The sequence below is a fragment of the Ranitomeya variabilis genome, chromosome 4 (assembly GCF_051348905.1).
Source record: "Ranitomeya variabilis isolate aRanVar5 chromosome 4, aRanVar5.hap1, whole genome shotgun sequence".
Taxonomy (NCBI): domain Eukaryota; kingdom Metazoa; phylum Chordata; class Amphibia; order Anura; family Dendrobatidae; genus Ranitomeya; species Ranitomeya variabilis.
The window spans coordinates 717,289,664-717,313,382 of NC_135235.1; the positions used below are offsets into that span (position 1 = coordinate 717,289,664).

General features: G+C 44.1%; 1 protein-coding gene across 1 annotated transcript in view; it reads right to left on the reverse strand.

Moving 5' to 3' along the window:
• Window positions 1–23,719, reverse strand: part of LOC143766619 (uncharacterized) — a 134,436-nt gene that overhangs the window by 65,253 nt on the left and 45,464 nt on the right. The gene's annotated exons all lie outside the window — the stretch shown is intronic.

Consider the following 23,719-nt stretch of genomic DNA (forward strand, 5'->3'; position numbering starts at 1 on the left):
TGTGATCTCATTGCCCTCATATTTGAGGGACACTTTGGATTTACTTACTAAACTTGAGGATATTGACATTGGTACTAATACTTATTTAGCGTCCATTGATGTTGAAGCGTTGTACAGTAATATTCCCCACGAGGCAGGCATCAGAGGGATGGAATTTTTCCTTAATACTCGGGCCACCCAGTGTATCCCACATAACAAGTTCGTGGTTGAACTCATGGCATTTATTTTAAATCATAACTGTTTCCTTTTTTTTGGTAAGACCTACCACCAGCTCAGGGGGACGGCGATGGGGAGTTCCTGTGCCCCATCGTATGCCAACCTCTTCCTGGGCTGGTGGGAGGAGACCATTATTTTTGTGGAAGAAGCCTGGTGGTTCCCTAAGATTTTGCTTTGGTCGAGATTTATCGACGATGTGTTCATATTATGGTCAGGCACTATTGATGAGTTTGATCAATTTATTCGGTGCATTAATGATAATAAAATCAACATGAGGTTCACATCGGAGATACAGGAGGAGTCCATCAACTTTCTTGACCTTAACGTAAGGAAGGATCAGAGGGGTGGACTGTCCACCAGAACTTTTAGGAAACCAACATCCACTAATGGTCTCCTCAGATGGGATAGTTTCCATCCAGGTACCTTGCGTAAAGGTATCCCCAAAGGCCAATTTTTACGCATAAGGAGAAACTGTTCTGATAACCATGAGTTCACGGAACAGGCCCGTGACCTGAGGTGTAGATTTGGTCAGAGAGGGTACCCTGGGCTGGTCCTTGATGGGGCATGGAGGCATGCAGCTGGTTGTGCTCGTCATGATTTACTTCATCCGCCACCTAAGGTGGATACACCCGAAATCCCGAGAATTATTGGCATGTTTGACAACAAATCATGTGTGGTACAAAACATTCTAAAGAAGCATTGGGGGATCCTTAGGGCTGATCCTGATCTCAAGGACTTTGTTCCATCCACCCCTAAAATTACATACAAAAAGGGTAGGTCCATCAAGGATCGATTGGTTCACAGCTTCTATGATCGTCCTAAAGCATCTGGCACCTGGCTGGACCGCAAACCCTGTGGCACCTTTAGGTGTGGGGGTTGTAAATTTTGTTCATGGGTTAGAAAGGAGAAAACCTTCAAGAGTACCACATCAGACAAAATCTACTATATGAGAGATTTCGCTAATTGTAAATCGGAGGGAGTGGTGTATATGGCGACCTGTTTGTGTCCACTTAATTACGTTGGTAAAACTAAAAGAGAGCTGCGGAGACGCATTGGTGAACACCTGGGTGACATTAAACATAACCGGGATACACCGATAGCGAAACACGTCAGATTAGTCCATTTGAATGACAACAGAGCAATTTCCTTTTGTGTCCTTGAGGTCGTGCGGCGTAACCCACGAGGTGGTAATTTGGACAAGTTACTCCTTCAAAAGGAGTGTCAATGGATTTTTAGGCTGCGAACTCTTGTACCGAATGGCTTAAATGAGCAGCAAAATTACTGCTGTTTTCTTTGATTCGGTAATCCATTATTACTAGCCACTTTTCTCAATCGGGTTATATTACCCGTACTGTATCACTTATCTATGTTTGTTTATCATATTATATCATTTATTTATTTTGCAGGTACTTGTGGTTTGGATTGGGTTTTTTTTTTGCAGGGTTATGGGATGGTGATATTATTATATTATTATTACTGTATCACTATACGATTCTTCTTTAGTATCTGGTTACTTACCTGTTTTGGCTGTATCGCATATTTAATATTGCATATATCTTTGTTTATTTATTTATCTTGTATAGTTTCTCATTGAGGCATGTATTATACTGCCCCTTTTAATATGGTAGCATACCTATGATTCAGTGCATGTGCCTTCTTTATCTGTATTTGTCAGGGTGTCTTTTTATTCGCTGCCTTAATAGCCCTTATACTTTTTGCGCATGCGTTGTCCCCTTGGCTGTGGCGTTGAAACGCTGGTTGATATCTTCCCTTGATAGGGTGTACTAGGTGCGCTTGCGCTCTGTAGTCCATTGCGGGCTTTTTCTCTATTTTTCGGCGCATGCGCTGTGATTCATGGTTTTGCCCCGTATTTCCGGTCTATTTACCGCTAGAGTGTGTCAGCGCTCTTCATTTCCGTGTGGGTCCATTTTGGACTTCACTATCATGGCGTCTTATGGGGTTTTACCTGGCGCTATCATGACTATGGTATGATCTAAGTGACGGTTATGTTTTAATCGCCAAACAGGAAGTCCTTTCTTTCCTTGCTGTGAGCTTATCTATTTAAGCCGTACCCACAGGTAAATCACTGCAGCCCTATCTTTTTGTATACCTATATACTGCCATGTTGTTATCTGTACTCTCCTGATGAACCCAGGCATGTGGGGGAAACGCGTCGAGAGGTGTTTTGGAGATTTTGCTCGCCCTGAGTCACTTTGTGAGCCACTATTCCTGGATGAATGATCGGCTGGGGATTACTAGTGCAATAGATGAGTATACTATTACTATCATAAATGTATCTCTTGTTCTAAAACTGCATTTCTCATTTGGCTGACCTTATCAGTTTATGACAATCTATTTCCAGGTGTATGTGGTGGCGTGTTGTGTTTTGTTATGTATCATGTGGTATGAGTATTTTTTAGTGATTATCAGTCAATCTCTGACAGTGTTGGTTGCATATTTTATATGTATCCTCTAGACTATATTATTAACCCCTTCCCGACCCATGACGCCACGTAGGCGTCATGAAAACCCGTGCCAATCCGACCCATGACGCCTATGTGGCGTCATGGAATGATCGCGTCCCTGCAGATCGGGTGAAGGGGTTAACTCCTATTTTACCCGATCTGCAGAGACAGGGGGAGTGGTACTTCAGCCCAGGGGGGGTGGCTTTTGAAAGTGAAACTGCCAATCAGAGCGATTTGTAATATTTCACCTAAAAAACTGGTGAAATATTACAATCCAGCCATGGCCGATGCTGCAATACCATCGGCCATGGCTGGAAAACCTGAAGTGAACCCCCCCACCCCACCGATCGCCCCCCCAGTGCTCCGTTATGGGGTCCGGTCCCCTCCGTCCTGTGCTCCGCTCCCCCGTTCTCCTGCCCGCTCCCCCCCTGCTCCTATGTCACCCCCCGGTGCTCCGACGCCCCCCCCCGTGCCCCGATCTCCCCCCCCCTTATACTTACCGAGGCTCCCGGTGTCGGTCCGTCTCCTCTCTGGGCGCCGCCATCTTCCAAAATGGCGGGCGCATGCTCAGTGCGCCCGCCGAATCTGCCGGCTGGCAGATTCATTACAAGTACATTTTGATCGCTGTGGTAGGTTCTATCACAGCGATCAAAATAAAAAAATAATAAATAAACCCCCCCCCTTTATCACCCCCATAGGTAGGGACAATAATAAAATAAAGAAAATATTTTTTTTTCTTTTTCCACTAGGGTTAGGGTTAGAACTAGGGTTAGAACTAGGGGTAGGGTTAGGGGTAGGGTTAAGGTTACGGGTAGGGTTAGGGTTAGGGGTAGGGTTATGGCATGTGCACACAGAGTGGATCGGCCGCGGATCCGCAGCGGATCGGCCGCGGATCCGCAGCGGATCGGCCGCGGATCCGCAGCGGATCGGCCGCGGATCCGCAGTGGATCGGCAGCGGATCCGCAGCGGATCCACAGCGGATTGGCAGCGGATTGGCCGCGGATCCGCAGCGGATTGGCCGCGGATCCGCAGCGGATTGGCCGCTGCGAATTCGAAGCAGTTTTCCATCAGGTTTACAGTACCATGTACACCTAAGGAAAACCAAATCCGCTGTGCCCATGGTGCGGAAAATTCCGTGCGGAAACGCTGCGTTGTATTTTCCGCAGCATGTCAATTCTTTGTGCGGATTCCGCAGCGTTTTACACCTGTTCCTCAATAGGAATCCGCAGGTGAAATCTGCACAAAAAAACACTGGAAATCTGCTGTAAATCCGCAGGTAAAACGCAGTGCCTTTTACCTGCAGATTTTTCAAAAATCGTGCGGAAAAATCTCACACGAATCCGCAACGTGGGCACATAGCCTTAGGGTTAGGGTTGGAATTAGAGTTAGGGTTGGAATTAGGGCTAGGGTTTGAAATAGGGTTAAGATTAGGCTTGTGGTTAGGGTTACGGATAGGGTTAGGGGTGTGTTGGGGTTACAGTTGTGGTTAGGGTTGGGATTAGGGTTACGGTTGGGATTAGGGTTAGGATTAGGGTTGGAATTAGGGTTACGGGTGTGTTGCGGTTAGGGTTGTGGTTAGGGGTGTGTTGGGGTTAGGGTTGTGATTAGGGTTATGGCTACAGTTGGGATTAGGATTAGGGGTGTGTTGGGGTTAGTGTTGAAGTTAGAATTGAGGGGTTTCCACTGTTTAGGCAGATCAGGGGTCTCCAAACGCTGCAAATTCGAAGCAGTTTTCCATCAGGTTTACAGTACCATGTACACATAAGGAAAACCAAATCCGCTGTGCCCATGGTGCAGAAAATTCCGTGCGGAAACGCTGCGTTGTATTTTCCGCAGCATATCAATTCTTTGTGCGGATTCCGCAGCGTTTTACACCTGTTCCTCAATAGGAATCCGCAGGTGAAATCTGCACAAAAAAACACTGGAAATCTGCTGTAAATCCGCAGGTAAAACGCAGTGCCTTTTACCTGCAGATTTTTCAAAAATCGTGCGGAAAAATCTCACACGAATCCGCAACGTGGGCACATAGCCTTAGGGTTAGGGTTGGAATTAGGGCTAGGGTTTGAAATAGGGTTAAGATTAGGCTTGTGGTTAGGGTTACGGATAGGGTTAGGGGTGTGTTGGGGTTACAGTTGTGGTTAGGGTTGGGATTAGGGTTACGGTTGGGATTAGGGTTAGGATTAGGGTTGGAATTAGGGTTACGGGTGTGTTGCGGTTAGGGTTGTGGTTAGGGGTGTGTTGGGGTTAGGGTTGTGATTAGGGTTATGGCTACAGTTGGGATTAGGATTAGGGGTGTGTTGGGGTTAGTGTTGAAGTTAGAATTGAGGGGTTTCCACTGTTTAGGCACATCAGGGGTCTCCAAACGCAACATGGCGCCACCATTGATTCCAGCCAATCTTGCGTTCAAAAAGTCAAATGGTACTCCCGCCCTTCCAAGCCCCGACGTGCGCCCAAACAGTGGTTTACCCCCACATTTGGGGTACCAGCGTACTCAGGACAAACTGGGCAACAACTGTTGGGGTCCAATTTCTCCTGTTACCCTTGCAAAAATAAAAAATTACTTTCTAAAACATAATTTTTGAGGAAAGAACAATTATTTTTTATTTTCACGGCTCTGCGTTATAAACTTCTGTGAAGCACTTGGGGGTTGAAAGTGCTCACCACACATCTAGATAAGTTCCTTCGGGGGTCTAGTTTCCAAAATGGGGTCACTTGTGGGGTGTTTCTACTGTTTAGGCACATCAGGGGCTCTGCAAATGCAATGTGACGCCCGCAGACCATTCCATCAAAGTCTGCATTTCAAATGTCACTACTTCCCTTCCGAGCCCTGACGTGTGCCCAAACAGTGGTTTACCCCCACATATGGGGTATCAGCGTACTCACAACAAACTGGGCAACAAATATTGGGGTCCAAATTCTCCTGTTACCCTTGTGAAAATAAAAAATTGCTTGCTAAAACATCTTTTTTGAGGAAAGAAAAATGATTTTTTATTTTCACGGCTCTGCGTTGTAAACTTCTGTGAAGCACTTGGGGGTTGAACGTGCTCACCACACATCTAGATAAGTTCCTTGGGGGGTCTAGTTTCCAAAATGGGGTCACTTGTGGGGGGTTTCTACTGTTTAGGCATATCAGGGGCTCTGCAAACGTAACATGATGCCCGCAGACCATTCCATCAAAGTCTGCATTCCAAAACGTCACTACTTCCCTTCCGAGCCCCGGCATGTGCCCAAACAGTGGTTTACCCCCACATATGGGGTATCAGCGTACTCAGGAGAAACTGGACAACAACTTTTGGGGTCCAATTTCTCCTGTTACTCTTGCAAAAATAAAAAAATTCTGGGCTAAAAAAATATTTTTGAGGAAAGGAAACACATTTTTTATTTTCACGGCTCTGCGTTATAAACTTCTGTGAAGCACTTGGGGGTTCAAAGTGCTCACTACACATCTAGATAAGTTCCCTTGGGGGTCTAGTTTCCAAAATGGAGTCAATTGTGGGGAGTTCCTACTGTTTAGGCACATCAGGGGCTCTGCAAACGCAACCTGACGCCCGCAGAGCATTCCATCAAAGTCTGCATTTCAAAACGTCACTACTTCCCTTCCGAACCCCGACGTGTGCCAAAACAGTGGTTTACCCCCACATATGGGGTATCAGCGTACTCAGGAGAAACTGGACAACAACTTTTGGGGTCCAATTTCTCCTGTTACCCTTGGGAAAATAAAAAATTGTGGGCTAAAAAATCATTTTTGAGAAAAGAAAAATTATTTTTTATTTTCATGGCTCTGCTTTATAAACTTCTGTGAAGCACTTGGGGGTTCAAAGTGCTCACCACACATCTAGATTAGTTCCTTGGGAGGTCTAGTTTCCAAAATGGGGTCACTTGTGCGGGAGCTCCAATGTTTAGGCACACAGGGGCTCTCCAAACGCGACATGGTGTCCGCTAATGATTGGAGCTAATTTTCCATTCAAAAAGCCAAATGGCGTGCCTTCCCTTCCGAGCCCTGTCGTGCGCCCAAACAGTGGTTTACCCCCACATATGGGGTATCATCGTACTCAGGACAAACTGGACAACAACATTTGGGGTCCAATTTCTCCTATTACCCTTGGGAAAATAAAAAATTCTGGGCTAAAAATCATTTTTGAGGAAAGAAAAATAATTTTTTTATTTTCACGGCTCTGCGTTATAAACTTCTGTGAAGCACCTGGGGGTTATAAGTGCTCACTATGCATTTAGATAAGTTCCTTGGGGGGTCTAGTTTCCAAAATGGGGTCACTTGTAGGGGAGCTCCAATGTTTAGGCACACAGGGGCTCTCCAAATGCGACATGGTGTCGGCTAACGATTGGAGCTAATTTTCCATTCAAAAAGTCAAATGGCACGCCTCCCCTTCCGAGCCTTGCCGTGCACCCAAACAGTGGTTTACCCCCACATATGAGGTATCGGCATACTCAGGAGAAATTGCCCAACAAATTTTAGGATCCATTTTATCCTGTTGCCCATGTGAAAATGAAATAATTGAGGCTAAAAGAAATTTTGTGTGAAAAAAAAGTACTTTTTCATTTTTGCGGATCAATTTGTGAAGCACCTGGGGGTTTAAAGTGCTCACTATGCCTCTAGATGAGTTCCTTGGGGGGTCTAGTTTCCAAAATGGGGTCACTTGTGGAGGAGCTCCAATGTTTAGGCACACAGGGGCTTTCCAAACGCGACATGGTGTCCGCTAAAGATTGGAGCCAATTTTTCATTCAAAAAGTCAAATGGCGCTCCTTCCATTCCGAGCCCTGCCGTGCGCCCAAACAGTGGTTTACCCCCACATATGAGGTATCAGCGTACTCAGGACAAATTGGAGAACAACGTCCGTGGTCCAGTTTCTCCTTTTACCCTTGGGAAAATAAAAAAATTGTTGCTAAAAGATCATTTTTGTGACTAAAAAGTTAAATGTTCATTTTTTACTTCCATGTTGCTTCTGCTGCTGTGAAACACCTGAAGGGTTAATAAACTTCTTGAATGTGGTTTTGAGCACCTTGAGGGGTGCAGTTTTTAGAATGGTGTCACTTTTGGGTATTTTCAGCCATATAGAACCCTCAAAATGACTTCAAATGTGAGGTGGTCCCTAAAAAAAATGGTTTTGTAAATTTTGTTGTAAAAATGAGAAATCACTGGTCAAATTTTAACCCTTATAACTTCCTAGCAAAAAAAAAATTGTTTCCAAAATTGTGCTGATGTAAAGTAGACATGTGGGAAACGTTATTTATTAACTATTTTGTGTCACATATCTCTCTGGTTTAACAGAATAAAAATTCAAAATGTGAAAATTGCGAAATTTTCAAATTTTTTGCCAAATTTCCGTTTTTTTCACAAATAAACTCAGAAATTATCGACCTAAATTTACCACTAACATGAAGCCCAATATGTCACGAAAAAACAATCTCAGAATCGCTAGGATCCGTTGAAGCGTTCCTGAGTTATTACCTCATAATGGGACACTGGTCAGAATTGCAAAAAACGGCAAGGTCATTAAGGCCAAAATAGGCTGGGTCATGAAGGGGCTAATCAACCCAGGCTTGTGCTGGTTATATACCGATGTTATTTGTTTTCTTTGTGTTCTATTTGGTGATATTTTAGTCAGTACAACTATCCTTTAACCTTACATCACATGTTGGGGGATGGGCCTGAAATGCTGTATAGCTGGTATCATATAGTGTCACACGTTATTACCAGCCACCTGGCTTTCTGTTTCCAATTCTATCCCTTATAGGGAGACAGTAGGAGACCAGGGATAGTCATCGTACGAGCGGGGGCGCCATTCTCGTTATTCTTCTTAGGGTGCCAACCTCCGCATCTAGGTAGTATCATTCTCTAGGGTTTTTGTGTAGCTTTGAGGGATAGTGCACTTATATATATATATATATATATATACACCCTTACAGCTATTATTGGTCACTAGTGTTATATCACTTTTTCTATTGGATATTCAAATAATATTGTGGGTGTGGTATCTTACCAGTATTTATAAACTAATACGGGGGATTATATTATATATATTTTTCTCCCCTGGAAATACTGACTTTTTGATAGGGTTTTTTGGTTTTAGTGCATTATCTAATAAAGTATTCCAGTTTTACGGGGGTTATTTTTCTTTTGTAAGCTCTGATACTATGAAGCTAAAGTGACTAAACAGACTTTCTGTCACCTCCATAAAGGGGCACTTTTCTGTGTTTGTCAGAACTGTCTGAGGATTATTAGGGGTGACAGTTTCCCCCCAATTAGAAGGGACACCTGTGGATATTGGGGTCTTTACCTGCTACAGTTCTCATGGGATTTACTTGGTGAAGTGCTGGAATCACTTTCCCAGAAAAAGTTAAATGGCATCTGTAACTTCTTTCTATGAAGCTTCATCTCTGAACTTTCTTCCTCTGTTTTCTGCCGTATTTCTATTACTCTCCGGAATCAGGAATGTACTAAGTCCTATAGAAACTGCGAAGAAAGAATAATTTCTAATTCTGTGTTTCCAGGATTCTTCTTGGGGGAATTGGCTGCGATATCCCCTGTGCAATATATTTCTAGTATTATTGGTTTATAATAGAGTTATTTTTGGGGATTTATTCTGACGAAATGTCTTTCTTCGGCCTTGCTAACTATTGTAAAGGTGGTTTATTCAGCGCATTTCGAAGTCTAAGCGACTTCTTCCATCAGGAAATACCATGCGAATACAGAGTCAGAAGTAGGATACTGTCTTATACAGGTCCTTCTCAAAAAATTAGCATATAGTGTTAAATTTCATTATTTACCATAATGTAATGATTACAATTAAACTTTCATATATTATAGATTCATTATCCACCAACTGAAATTTGTCAGGTCTTTTATTGTTTTAATACTGATGATTTTGGCATACAACTCCTGATAACCCAAAAAACCTGTCTCAATAAATTAGCATATTTCACCCGTCCAATCAAATAAAAGTGTTTTTTAATAACAAACAAAAAAACCATCAAATAATAATGTTCAGTTATGCACTCAATACTTGGTCGGGAATCCTTTGGCAGAAATGACTGCTTCAATGCGGCGTGGCATGGAGGCAATCAGCCTGTGACACTGCTGAGATGTTATGGAGGCCCAGGATGCTTCAATAGCGGCCTTAAGCTCATCCAGAGTGTTGGGTCTTGCGTCTCTCAACTTTCTCTTCACAATATCCCACAGATTCTCTATGGGGTTCAGGTCAGGAGAGTTGGCAGGCCAATTGAGCACAGTAATACCATGGTCAGTAAACCATTTACCAGTGGTTTTGGCACTGTGAGCAGGTGCCAGGTCGTGCTGAAAAATGAAATCTTCATCTCCATAAAGCATTTCAGCCAATGGAAGCATGAAGTGCTCCAAAATCTCCCGATAGCTAGCTGCATTGACCCTGCCCTTGATGAAACACAGTGGACCAACACCAGCAGCTGACATGGCACCCCACACCATCACTGACTGTGGGTACTTGACACTGGACTTCAGGCATTTTGGCATTTCCTTCTCCCCAGTCTTCCTCCAGACTCTGGCACCTTGATTTCCGAATGACATGCAAAATTTGCTTTCATCAGAAAAAAGTACTTGGGACCACTTAGCAACAGTCCAGTGCTGCTTCTCTGTAGCCCAGATCAGGCGCTTCTGCCTCTGTTTATGGTTCAAAAGTGGCTTTACCTGGGGAATGCGGCACCTGTAGCCCATTTCCTGCACACGCCTGTGCACGGTGGCTCTGGATGTTTCCACACCAGACTCAGTCCACTGCTTCCTCAGGTTCCCCAAGGTCTGGAATCGGTCCTTCTCCACAATCTTCCTCAGGGTCCGGTCACCTCTTCTCGTTGTACAGCGTTTTCTGCCACATTGTTTCCTTCCAACAGACTTACCATTGAGGTGCCTTGATACAGCACTCTGGGAACAGCCTATTTGTTGAGAAATTTCTTTCTGGGTCTTACCCTCTTGCTTGAGGGTGTCAATGATGGCCTTCTTGACATCTGTCAGGTCGCTAGTCTTACCCATGATGGGGGTTTTGAGTAATGAACCAGGCAGGGAGTTTTTAAAAGCCTCAGGTATCTTTTGCATGTGTTTAGAGTTAATTAGTTGATTCAGAAGATTAGGGTAATAGGTCGTTTAGAGAACCTTTTCTTGATATGCTAATTTATTGAGACAGGTTTTTTGGGTTATCAGGAGTTGTAGGCCAAAATCATCAGTATTAAAACAATAAAAGACCTGACAAATTTCAGTTGGTGGATAATGAATCTATAATATATGAAAGTTTAATTGTAATCATTACATTATGGTAAATAATGAAATTTAACACTATATGCTAATTTTTTGAGAAGGACCTGTATATACAAAATTTCAAATAACGGCACCAATGAGATCACCTGACAAGCAAATATTTAAACATTGAAATTTCATGGTATTATCCAAATTTTTCTTTTTTCATCTTTGCACTATGGAATAGGAAAATTTGGTTAATACCATAAAATTTCAATGCTTAAATACCTTACTCAAATATACATGAATTCTTGAATATGTCATGTGCTGTATCTGTGAACTCTGACATTGTCTGTTTGTCAGGTGATGCCAATGGTGCCGTTATTTGAAATTTTTATATATAAGACAGTATCCTAGTCGCTTAGACTTCGAAACACGTTGAATAAACCACCTCTCTTTATGTGAAATACGTCTGGACCTACATCTACTCAGCAGCACAGATTATATCCACATTAACACGCTCATTCATCTTCCTAGGCTTGTCATTACCTCCTCTCTGTGTGCGTGCCACAGGTGGGGTCGTCGGCCCTGGAAGCTCTGAAGTAACAGCTTCTCTTATCCTGGCGAGTCAGCGGAAAGGTGAGACTCTGTAATGTGCACTATATTGAGTATTTTGCTGGGACTATTCTATGTATTATTTGCCTGTTTTGTGGTTAAATAAATTATTGCCACACTCTTTTACCCTCACTCTGTGCTGTCTGAGTAGTATTACGCCCATGGTAAAAGGAGAATGGGCATTCGTTAGGATGATCCCTAGTCCATGTAGTTTCGGCTTGCGAACCAGAGCACCGCCGACCCCCCGTGTCTCTACATTAATCAATGCCAAGGGGAAAAAAAGATAATTTCGGCCCCTTAAAAATGATAATAACAAGATAATTGTTATAGAAGACAAAAGGCTGAGATATTAAACAGGCACTTTTCATCCATGTTCAAAAATGAACCGTCTGTTTCAGTTATCATTCAACAAGGCAAAAATTCAAGTTCACCATCTGAAATAATAGATAAACACAAAAAGAAGTACTCATGTGTCTGAGCAATTTGAACATTGGAAGATGGCTGATGTGGTACTGATATTTAAGAAAGGTAAGAAGGTGGATCCAGGTAACTACCGTCTGGTCTGACATCAATAGTGTGCAAAAATGTTTAGGGCATCATAAGAGATGACCTGCAGAGATATATTGCAGAGAATAATATATCTGACAACCAGCATGGTCTCATGAAAGATAAGTCTTGTCTAACTAACATGTTGTATTTCTATGAGGTGAGTGCAAATCTGGATGTTGGTAATGATGGGATTTATCTGAACTTTGCAAAGACATTTAATTCTGTACCACATAACAGCCTTATACTGAAGCTACAGAAGCAAGGACTGGGGGAACTATATGCAGATGGGTAAGGAATTGGCTAAATGACAGGAAACAAAGAGTTATTATCATAAATGGTACGTTCTCTAAATAGGATATAGTCAGCAGTGGATCTGTGCTAGGATCAATTCTTTTTAACCTCTTCATTAATGACCTTGCAGATGGGATTGAGAGTAAAGTGTCAGTCTTTGCTGACGACACCAAACTATGTAGGTGTGATGGTGTGATATGTTATGTAGGTATCATTTTGTGTATATTTCTATTTTACTGATTATCATGGTGTTATTGTATCTTGTAGGATCAGTTGTTATTTGCCCTCTGATATTCTCCCCACACTTCTGTATTGTTATCTCTCCACAGGGTCAGTGAATAGTGTTGTTTGCTAATATGCTAATGACATGTTGACCTAGCTTGTTGAAACAATGAGCCCCTGGGACCTTCCCCCTCCTGGCCTGTGAATGAGGTGAGACACAGAGATCAGTCTGATGTGGAACCATGATGTGAAGAGCATATCAGAGAGAAAGAAGGGAATATGGACTGTTATCCTCTGTGCTGGATTGTTGGACTTTTATCCTGATAAGGTACCTTCACACTAAGCGACGCTGCAGCGATATCGACAACAAAGCCGATCGCTGCAGCGTCGCTGTGTGGTCGCTGGAGAGCTGTCACACAGACAGCTCTCCAGCGACCAACTATGCGAAGTCCACTGGTAACCAGGGTAAACATCGGGTTAATAAGCACAGGGCCGCGCTTAGTAACCCGATGTTTACCCTGGTTACCAGCGTAAACGTAAAAAAAAACAAACACTACATACTTACATTCCGGTGTCTGTCCCCCGGCGCTGTGCTTCTCTGCACTGTGTAAGCGCCAGCCGGAAAGACGTCACCGCTGTGCTCTGCTTTCTGGCCAGCCGGCGCTGACACAGTGCAGGAAGCTCTGAGCATGTTATGACCCCAATGGCAGAGGGTCTCAGGAATAAATACTAAGTCTGCAAACATAGAAAACCAGCTCATAGGGCAGTGGTAACTGGGCTGACCATATATCTAATCCTAGCACCACAAATACCAGCAGCCGGGGAACGTGCCTACGTTGATCCTAGACGTCTCGCGCCAGCCGGAGAACTAACTAACCCTAGAAGGGAAAAGACAGACCTTTCTTGCCTCCAGAGAAAATACCCCGAAAGTTGGATAGAAGCCCCCAACAAATAATAACGGTGAGGTAAGAGGAAAAGACAAACATAAGAATGAGCTAGATATTTAGCAAAGAGAGGCCCACTAGCTAAATAGCAGAATATAGAAAGATCACTTATATGGTCAGCAAAAATCCTATCAAAAATATCCACACTGGAAATTCAAGAACCCCCGAACCGTCTAACGGCCCGGGGGGAGAACACCAGCCCCCTAGAGCTTCCAGCAAGGTCAGGAATCACATTTAGTATAAACTGGACAAAAATGAGAGCAAGCAAATAACCCAAAAAACCAAGAAGCAGACTTAGCTTAATTTTGCACGAACCAGGACCAGCAGAAAGGAGCAAACAGAATGTGTCTGGTTACAACGATGCCAGGCACTGGACTAAGGTTCCAGGAGGTTTATATAGCAACACCCCTGAAGTAACGATGCAGCTGGGTGCAAACTGAGGGAAGAAAATCCCAGAGTCATATCACAAGTAACCACAAGAGGGAGCCAAAAAGTCTAATTCACAACAGTACCCCCCCCCTTAAGGAGGGGTCACCGAACCCTCACCAAGACCACCAGGGCGATCAGGATGAGCAGCGTGAAAGGCACGAACTAAATCGGCCGCATGCACATCAGAGGCAACCACCCAGGAATTATCCTCCTGACCATAGCCCTTCCACTTGACCAAATACTGAAGCCTCCGTCTGGAGAGATGAGAATCCAAGATCTTCTCCACCACATACTCCAACTCGCCCTCAACCAACACCGGAGCAGGAGGCTCAGCAGAAGGAACCACAGGCACAACGTAGCGTCGTAACAAAGACCTATGGAACACGTTGTGAATGGCAAACGAAACCGGAAGATCCAAGCGAAAGGACACTGGATTAAGAATTTCCAATATCTTGTAAGGACCGATGAAGCGAGGCTTAAATTTAGGAGAGGAGACCTTCATAGGAACAAAGCGAGAAGACAGCCACACCAAATCCCCAACGCGAAGTCGGGGACCCACACCGCGGCGGCGGTTGGCAAAACGCTGAGCCTTCTCCTGTGACAACTTCAAGTTGTCCACCACATGATCCTAAATCCGCTGCAACCTATCCACCACAGAATCCACCCCAGGACAGTCAGAAGGCTCCACATGTCCCGAGGAAAAACGAGGATGGAAACCAGAGTTGCAAAAAAAAGGCGAAATCAAAGTAGCGGAACTAGCCCGATTATTAAGGGCAAACTCAGCCAACGGCAAGAAGGTCACCCAATCATCCTGATCTGCCGAAACAAAACACCTCAAGTAAGCCTCCAGAGTCTGATTAGTTCGCTCAGTTTGTCCATTAGTCTGAGGATGAAAGGCAGACGAGAACGACAAATCAATGCCCATCCTAGCACAAAAGGATCGCCAGAACCTGGAAACGAACTGGGATCCTCTGTCAGACACAATATTCTCAGGAATGCCGTGTAAACGAACCACATTCTGAAGGAAAACAGGAACCAGATCGCAAGAGGAAGGCAGCTTAGGCAAAGGCACGAAATGGACCATTTTTGAAAAGCGATCACATACCACCCAGATGACAGACATACCCCGAGACACCGGGAGATCAGAAATGAAATCCATGGAAATATGTGTCCAAGGCCTCTTCGGGACAGGCAAGGGCAAGAGCAACCCGCTGGCACGAGAACAGCAAGGCTTAGCTCGAGCACAAGTCCCACAGGACTGCACAAATGACCGTACATCCCGTGACAAGGAAGGCCACCAAAATGACCTAGCCACCAGATCTCTGGTGCCAAAAATTCCCGGATGACCTGCCAACACCGAGGAATGAACCTCGGAAATGACTCTGCTGGTCCACTTATCAGGAACAAACAGTCTGTCAGGTGGACAAGAGTCAGGTCTACCAGCCTGAAATCTCTGCAACACACGTCGCAAATCAGGAGAAATGGCTGACAGGATAACTCCCTCTTTAAGAATACCAACAGGTTCTGTGACTCCAGGAGAGTCAGGCACAAAGCTCCTTGAAAGAGCATCAGCTTTCACATTCTTTGAACCTGGTAAATATGAAACCACAAAGTCAAAACGGGAGAAAAACAATGACCAGCGGGCCTGTCTAGGATTCAGGCGTTTAGCAGACTCGAGATACATCAAATTTTTGTGATCAGTCAAGACCACCACATGATGCTTAGCACCATCGAGCCAATGACGCCACTCCTCAAATGCCCACTTCATGGCCAGTAACTCCCGATTGCCAACATCATAATTCCGCTCAGCAGGCGAAAACTTCCTAGAGAAGAAAGCACATGGTCTCATTACCGAGCAACCAGGGCCTCTCTGTGACAAAATGGCCCCTGCCCCAATCTCAGAAGCATCCACCTTGACCTGAAAGGGAAGTGAGACATCAGGCTGACACAAAACAGGCGCCGAAGTAAACCGGCGCTTCAACTCCTGGAACGCCTCCACGGCTGCAGGAGCCCAGTTAGCAACATCAGAACCTTTCTTGGTCATATCCGTCAAAGGTTTAACAACGCTAGAAAAATTAGCGATAAAACGACGGTAGAAGTTAGCAAAACCCAAGAACTTCTGAAGACTCTTAACTGACGTGGGTTGAGTCCACTCATGAATAGCTCGGACCTTGACTGGGTCCATCTCCACAGCAGAAGGGGAAAAAATAAACCCCAAAAAAGGAACCTTCTGTACTCCAAAGAGGCACTTTGAGCCTTTAACAAACAAAGCATTCTCACGCAAGACCTGAAACACCATCCTGACCTGCTCCACATGTGAGTCCCAATCTTCAGAGAAAACCAGAATATCATCCAGATAAACAATCATAAATTTATCCAGATACTTCCGGAAAATATCATGCATAAAGGACTGAAACACTGAGGGAGCATTAGAAAGCCCAAAAGGCATCACCAAGTACTCAAAATGACCTTCGGGCGTATTAAATGCAGTCTTCCATTCATCACCTTGCTTAATGCGCACAAGGTTGTACGCACCACGAAGATCTATCTTGGTGAACCACTTGGCACCTTTAATCCGGGCAAACAAGTCCGACAACAGAGGCAAAGGATACTGAAATTTTACAGTGATTTTATTCAGAAGCCGATAGTCAATACAAGGTCTCAAAGATCTGTCCTTCTTGGCCACAAAAAAGAATCCCGCACCAAGAGGGGAAGAGGATGGACGGATATGCCCCTTCTCCAGAGACTCCTTGATATACAAACGCATTGCGGCATGCTCAGGTACAGACAGATTAAATAATCTTCCCTTAGGAAATTTACTACCTGGAATCAAATCTATGGCGCAGTCACAGTCCCTATGAGGAGGCAGAGCACTGGATCTGGACTCGCTGAATACATCCTGATAATCAGACAAATACTCAGGAACTTCCGAAGGAGTAGAGGAAGCAATAGACACCGGCGGGGAATCAGCATGAATTCCCTGACAGCCCCAACTTGACACAGACATTGCCTTCCAATCCAAGACTGGATTGTGGGTCTGTAACCATGGCAGACCCAAAACGACCAAATCATGCATTTTATGCAGAACAAGAAAACGAATCACCTCCCGATGTTCAGGAGTCATGCACATGGTCACCTGCGTCCAAAACTGCGGTTTATTTTCCGCCAATGGCGTAGCATCAATACCTCTAAGAGGAATTGGATTTACTAATGGTTCAAGAACAAAACCACAGCGCTTGGCAAATGACAGATCCATAAGACTCAGGGCAGCACCTGAATGCACAAACGCCATAACAGGGTAGGAAGACAATGAGCAAATTAAAGTCACAGACAAAATAAATTTAGGTTGCAAATTACCAATGGCGACAGGACTAACAACCCTTGTTAGGCGTTTAGAGCATGCTGATATAACATGTGTAGAATCACCACAGTAAAAACACAACCCATTCTGACGTCTATGATTTTTCCGTTCATTTCTAGTCTGAATTCTATCACATTGCATTAAATCAGGTGTTTGTTCAGACAACACCACCAGAGGATTAGCGGTTTTGCGCTCCCGCAAACGCCGGTTAATTTGAACAGCAAGCGCCATAGAATCATTCAGACTTGTAGGAATGGGGAAACCCACCATCACATTCTTAATGGCTTCAGAAAGGCCATTTCTGAAATTTGCGGCCAGAGCACACTCATTCCACTGAGTAAGCATGGACCATTTCCGAAATTTTTGGCAATACACTTCAGCTTCATCCTGACCCTGAGAAATAGCCAGCAAGGCTTTTTCTGCCTGAATTTCAAGATTGGGTTCCTCGTAAAGCAATCCGAGCGCCAGAAAAAATGCATCAATATTTGCCAATGCCGGATCTCCTGGCGCTAGCGAGAAAGCCCAATCCTGAGGGTCGCCCCGCAAAAAAGAAATAACAATTTTAACTTGCTGAGCAGAATCTCCAGATGAACGGGGTCTCAGAGAAAGAAACAATTTACAATTATTCATGAAATTCCTAAACCTAAATCGGTCTCCAGAAAATAATTCCGGAATAGGTATCTTAGGTTCAGACATAGGACTACTGGTAACAAAATCTTGTATACTCTGCACACGAGCTGCCAGCTGGTCTACACTTGTAATCAAGGTCTGGACATTCATGTCTGCAAGCAAGCACAAGCCACTCAAAGGTAAAGGGGAGGAAGAGAGGAAGGAAAAAAAAAAAAAAACCTCAGAATTTCCTTTCTTATTATCCCACTTCTGCAATGCATTAAACATTCAATGTTGGCCTGGCATACTGTTATGACCCCAATGGCAGAGGGTCTCAGGAATAAATACTAAGTCTGCAAACATAGAAAACCAGCTCATAGGGCAGTGGTAACTGGGCTGACCATATATCTAATCCTAGCACCACAAATACCAGCAGCCGGGGAACGTGCCTACGTTGATCCTAGACGTCTCGCGCCAGCCGGAGAACTAACTAACCCTAGAAGGGAAAAGACAGACCTTTCTTGCCTCCAGAGAAAATACCCCGAAAGTTGGATAGAAGCCCCCAACAAATAATAACGGTGAGGTAAGAGGAAAAGACAAACATAAGAATGAGCTAGATATTTAGCAAAGAGAGGCCCACTAGCTAAATAGCAGAATATAGAAAGATCACTTATATGGTCAGCAAAAATCCTATCAAAAATATCCACACTGGAAATTCAAGAACCCCCGAACCTTCTAACGGCCCGGGGGGAGAACACCAGCCCCCTAGAGCTCCCAGCAAGGTCAGGAATCACATTTAGTACAAGCTGGACAAAAATGAGAGCAAGCAAATAACCCAAAAAACCAAGAAGCAGACTTAGCTTAATTTTGCACGAACCAGGACCAGCAGAAAGGAGCAAACAGAATGTGTCTGGTTACAACGATGCCAGGCACTGGACTAAGGTTCCAGGAGGTTTATATAGCAACACCCCTGAAGTAACGATGCAGCTGGGTGCAAACTGAGGGAAGAAAATCCCAGAGTCATATCACAAGTAACCACAAGAGGGAGCCAAAAAGTCTAATTCACAACAGAGCAGCAGCGCGGACGCCGGTGAATGTGACAGACATCAGAGGGTGAGTATGTAGTGTTTTTTTTTTTACTTTTACAATGGTAACCAGGGTAAATATCGGGTTACTAAGCGCGGCCCTGCGCTTAGTAACCCGATATTTACCCTGGTTACCATTGTAAAACATCGCTGGCATCGTTGCTTTTGCTGTCAAACACAACGATACACGCCGATCTGACGACCAAATAAAGTTCTGGACTTTCTGCAACGACCAGCGATATCACAGCAGGATCCTGATCGCTGCTGCGTGTCAAACACAACGATATCGCTATCCAGGACGCTGCAACATCACGGTTCGCTATCGTTATCGTTGTTATGTCGTTTAGTGTGAAGGTACCTTTACTGAAATGCATTCGTGTTCTGGAATATTTTATCCTTTGTGTGATGGATAGTATATATAGACCTTTTGTGTTTTGCCTAAATAAAGGTCTTGGAATTGGTGACTACTCTCTTGCTCTGTTGATTGTGTGGTACCGGAGAAGGACCCTGTGACAGGATACTAAAATCTGACCTTGAAATTACAATAGTAAAAAATGATCTGGATAAGATCAAATGAAGTTTATTATAGATAAATGTAGAGTAATGCACCTAGCACGGCAGACACTATAACAGCTTTTAAAAAATGGCTGGATGATTTCCTCAGTACAAGTAACACTGTGGGATACAGTTAAATTAGTGACAAAATGAACAATTGGTGGAGAAAGCTGGATCTTGATGGACCTAGGTCGTTATTCCACCCATGTAACTATGTTTATTGGCTGTCGGCCGTGAAACATACGGGGCCAAAGCACACATGATACTGGATCAAGTGCCGAGCACGCTCACTCATCACTAGTATCTACATTATTGTGCTGGAGCGGAACTAGGAGAGAAATCATCGCATTGTGGGAGAACTTCTCTGGGCTTCTGTCCTCTCATCCTGCAGGTGTCTGAGGACTTGGGAACCAGCGAAGCCGAATTCTGTCCACAGCTGTTAGGTCACTGTTCACACCACACAGAGGCTCCAAAAGCATCTTAGCGCTGAAGGGGTTAATGTCCCCCCCAAGAAATGGGGAATCTCCACCACCTACCTCCACCTGCAGGGCCGCACTCCAGATATATATACTCCAGGCTGCTCTGTGTGCACAGGACCTGTGATGAGGTCACAGGAGGGGAGGAGTCAGGGGTCACATGATCAGGGGCCTCGGTGTCAGTGAATGATATCTAGAGTGTGGACCCTACATGGAAACTTCTCCTCAGTCAGTGACATTCCCGCCATTATTCCCCCTCACTACTGGCACAATTACCTCACACCACCTTTTCTACACAGTGTTATGTGTGGACTGTAACGTGTGATTTCTCTGCTTGGAGACAAATAGGCCCCACACATGAGGGAATTATTACCAGTTACCGGACGTCTACTACAGCTCTGGCAAAAATGAAGAGACCACCACATCAAAACCCTGTCATGGGCAGCCCAATCTCCAGACCTGAACCACATTGAAAACCTCTGGTGGAAAGCATGCCAAGACGGATGAAAACTGTGATTAAAAATCATGGTTATTCCACACAATACTTATTTCTGAACTCTTCCTGAGTTAAAACAGTAGTATTGTTGTTTCTAAATGATTATGAACTTGTTTTCTTTGCATTATTTGAGGTTTGAAAGTAGTGGGTTTTTTTTGTAATTTTGACCATTTTTGTTTGTCAGGAAAAAAATACAAAATGTATTGCTTGGAACTTCGGAGACATGTTGTCAGAAGGTCACAGAACAAAAGAACAATTTACATTTTACTCAAAAATATACCTATAAAGAGAAAAATCTGACAAACTGAACATGTTGCAGTGGTCTCTTAATTTTTGCCAGAGCGGTATATGGCGGCATATGATTGTGCTATCGACTCCATACTAGGAGATAAAATGCCGAAATCTCATTTATTTAACCCCTTCCAGGGAGGATGGCCTTAACAGACTATATTCAAAAGAGTCCGGCTAAGGCCGGGGTCACACTAGACCGTAATACGGACGAGTGCTATGCGATAAAAAATCGCATAGCACTCGGCCCAATGTTAATCTATGGTTCAGCTCCCATCATCCGATATTTTCTCCACCGTATTTCGGATCCGAGGGAACTCGCAGCAGGCTGCGATTGTCAGCGTATCTCGGCCGAGACTCGCCAATGCAAGTCTATGGGTGCGAGAAAAAATCGGATTACACACGGACCAGCAGTGTGCACTGCGAGAAATACGCACCGGTGTTCTATAGAAAAGCCGGTAATTCAATTGCCGGCTTTGCATTTCTCCTTCACAAACCCGACAGGATATGAGACATGGTTTACATACAATAAACCATCTCATATCCCCCTTTTTTTTGCATATTCCACACTACTAATGTTAGTAGTGTGTATGTGCAAAATTTGGCCGCTGTAGCTGCTAAAATAAAGGGTTAAATGGCGGAAAAAATTGGCGTGGGCTCCCGCGCAATTTTCTCCGCCAGAGTGGTAAAGCCAGTGACTGAGGGCAGATATTAATAGCCAGGAGAGGGTCCATGGTTATTGGCCCCCCCGTGGCTAAAAACATCTGCCCCCAGCCACCCCAGAAAAGGCACATCTGGAAGATGCGCCTATTCTGGCACTTGGCCACTCTCTTCCCACTCCCTGTAGCGGTGGGCTATGGGGTAATGAAGGGTTAATGCCACCTTGCTTTTGGAAGGTGACATTAAGCCAGATTAATAATGGAGAGGCGTCAATTATGACACCTATCCATTATTAATCCAATTGTTTGAAAGGGTTAAAAAACACACACACACATGATTTAAAAGGATTTTAATGAAAGAAACACAGCGGTTGTTTTAATAATTTATTGCTCTCTCAATCCATTTTCAGACTCTACAGCGGCCAAATTTTGCACATACACACTACTAACATTAGTAGTGTGGAATATGCAAAAAAAAGGGGGATATGAGATGGTTTACTGTATGTAAACCATGTCTCATATCCTGTCGGGTTTGTGAAGGAGAAATGCAAAGCTGGCAATTGAATTACCGGCTTTTCACAGATATCGCACTGAATGAAATATAAATACAGAATATATATATATGTGTCTCAATGACATATATATATATATATATATATATATATATATATATATATATATATATATATATATATATACTGTATATATGTTTTCCCGAACATTTGAGCACATAAATCCATTAGATGTCGGTTTTGCAAGCTTGCGAGAAAATCTCGGCATACGGATGCCATACGGATGTCACACGGATGTCACACGGATCATTTGATGCGAGGAAATCGCATCCTCGCACTGCACACGGATCACTGTTTTTGAAACATTTGTGCGATTCTCGGCCGTGAAAAACGGACCGTTTTTTTATACGTTAAGTGTGTCCCCGGCCTAAGGGTCATATAAGGCCATCCACCTCTGCAGTCGCAGTGGTTTGTTTTTTTTTTGTTTAAACATTTCTGATAAAAGGGTTACATTTCTTAGCATTTGGCTTAGTTTGTGCTCCAGACTGAGTATCAAGCTGACAATTTCCTCAGGCTATCATCCAGAGATTAATCTAAAAACTGAAAGGATGAACCAGGAGGTATAGCAGTGTTTAACAGATTTTGTTTCTTCTAAATAGGAAGATTGGGTGGAATTTCTGTACGTTGCCGAGCTTGTTCTTAGGAACCGTTCCTTTACAGCTACTGGAACCTCGCATTTTTTTGCTGCAGGGGTTTTCATCCAGTGTTTGGGAACTTTTCTGGGGTGCAATCCTCCATGACAGAGGAAGAGGGATTATCTTCCAGATTAACTAAGGTCTGGAAGGTCAAAAGGAGTCTTTTTGGTAGCTGTTGATCAGGCCAAGAAATGTGCTAACCACAAACATAAGAAGGCTCCTGTCTTTTGGGTGGTTGTCCTCAAAAAATCTACTTGCTCCTAAATTCATAGGTTCTTATAAAATAATTAACATTTTGAATCCTGTGACGGTTAGGTTGCTACATCATATTGCCTCTAGGATCAATAATTTCTTCCATGCACCCCTGTAACACTCCAAGTTAACCTTTTGTTATAGTGGCATTGCTTTCTTCACGGGGAGAGTGATGCCATGCTTGGAAGTGAGGAAAGATCCCTTTAACGGGTAACCAGCACATACAACACTGTTCTGACTCCATGCCAGAAGGGGGAGATTCCCTAGATATAAATATTCTGGCCTGAGGGAGGAGTTAGTTAGATTGTGAGAGGAGAGTGAGGAGAGAGGAAGCAGACAGAGTCTGAGAGAGGAAATCTGGTGCCGTGCAGACCTGTGGATCTGCAGCTCCTGTAAGGAGAAAGAAAAACAGAGCAGTCTGTAGGATACTGTCAGGGAAGAGAAGCAAAGGAGAGAAAAGAGCTGGAGGGAAGCTGCAACTGAGCTTCCTCCATGCTGTAGGGCAGAATTCCTGTAGCCAGAAGACCGAGGTTGTGAGGGTAACTCTATGACCCACGGCAGAAACCGGCGGACAGGAGATTGCTGGTCACCTGTCCACCATTAACACCCGGAGGCACAGTAACAGATAGAGCCAAGAGTCATCCTTAGAGACCCTGTAAAAAGGCTCGAGTTACCTGCCATGCAGGTAGTGTCCTACCACTAAAAGAGACAGAGACAACGTGAGGACCTTGTGTGAGGCCTAAGGCAGCAAGGGACTACAACACAGTGCAGAAGGGAAG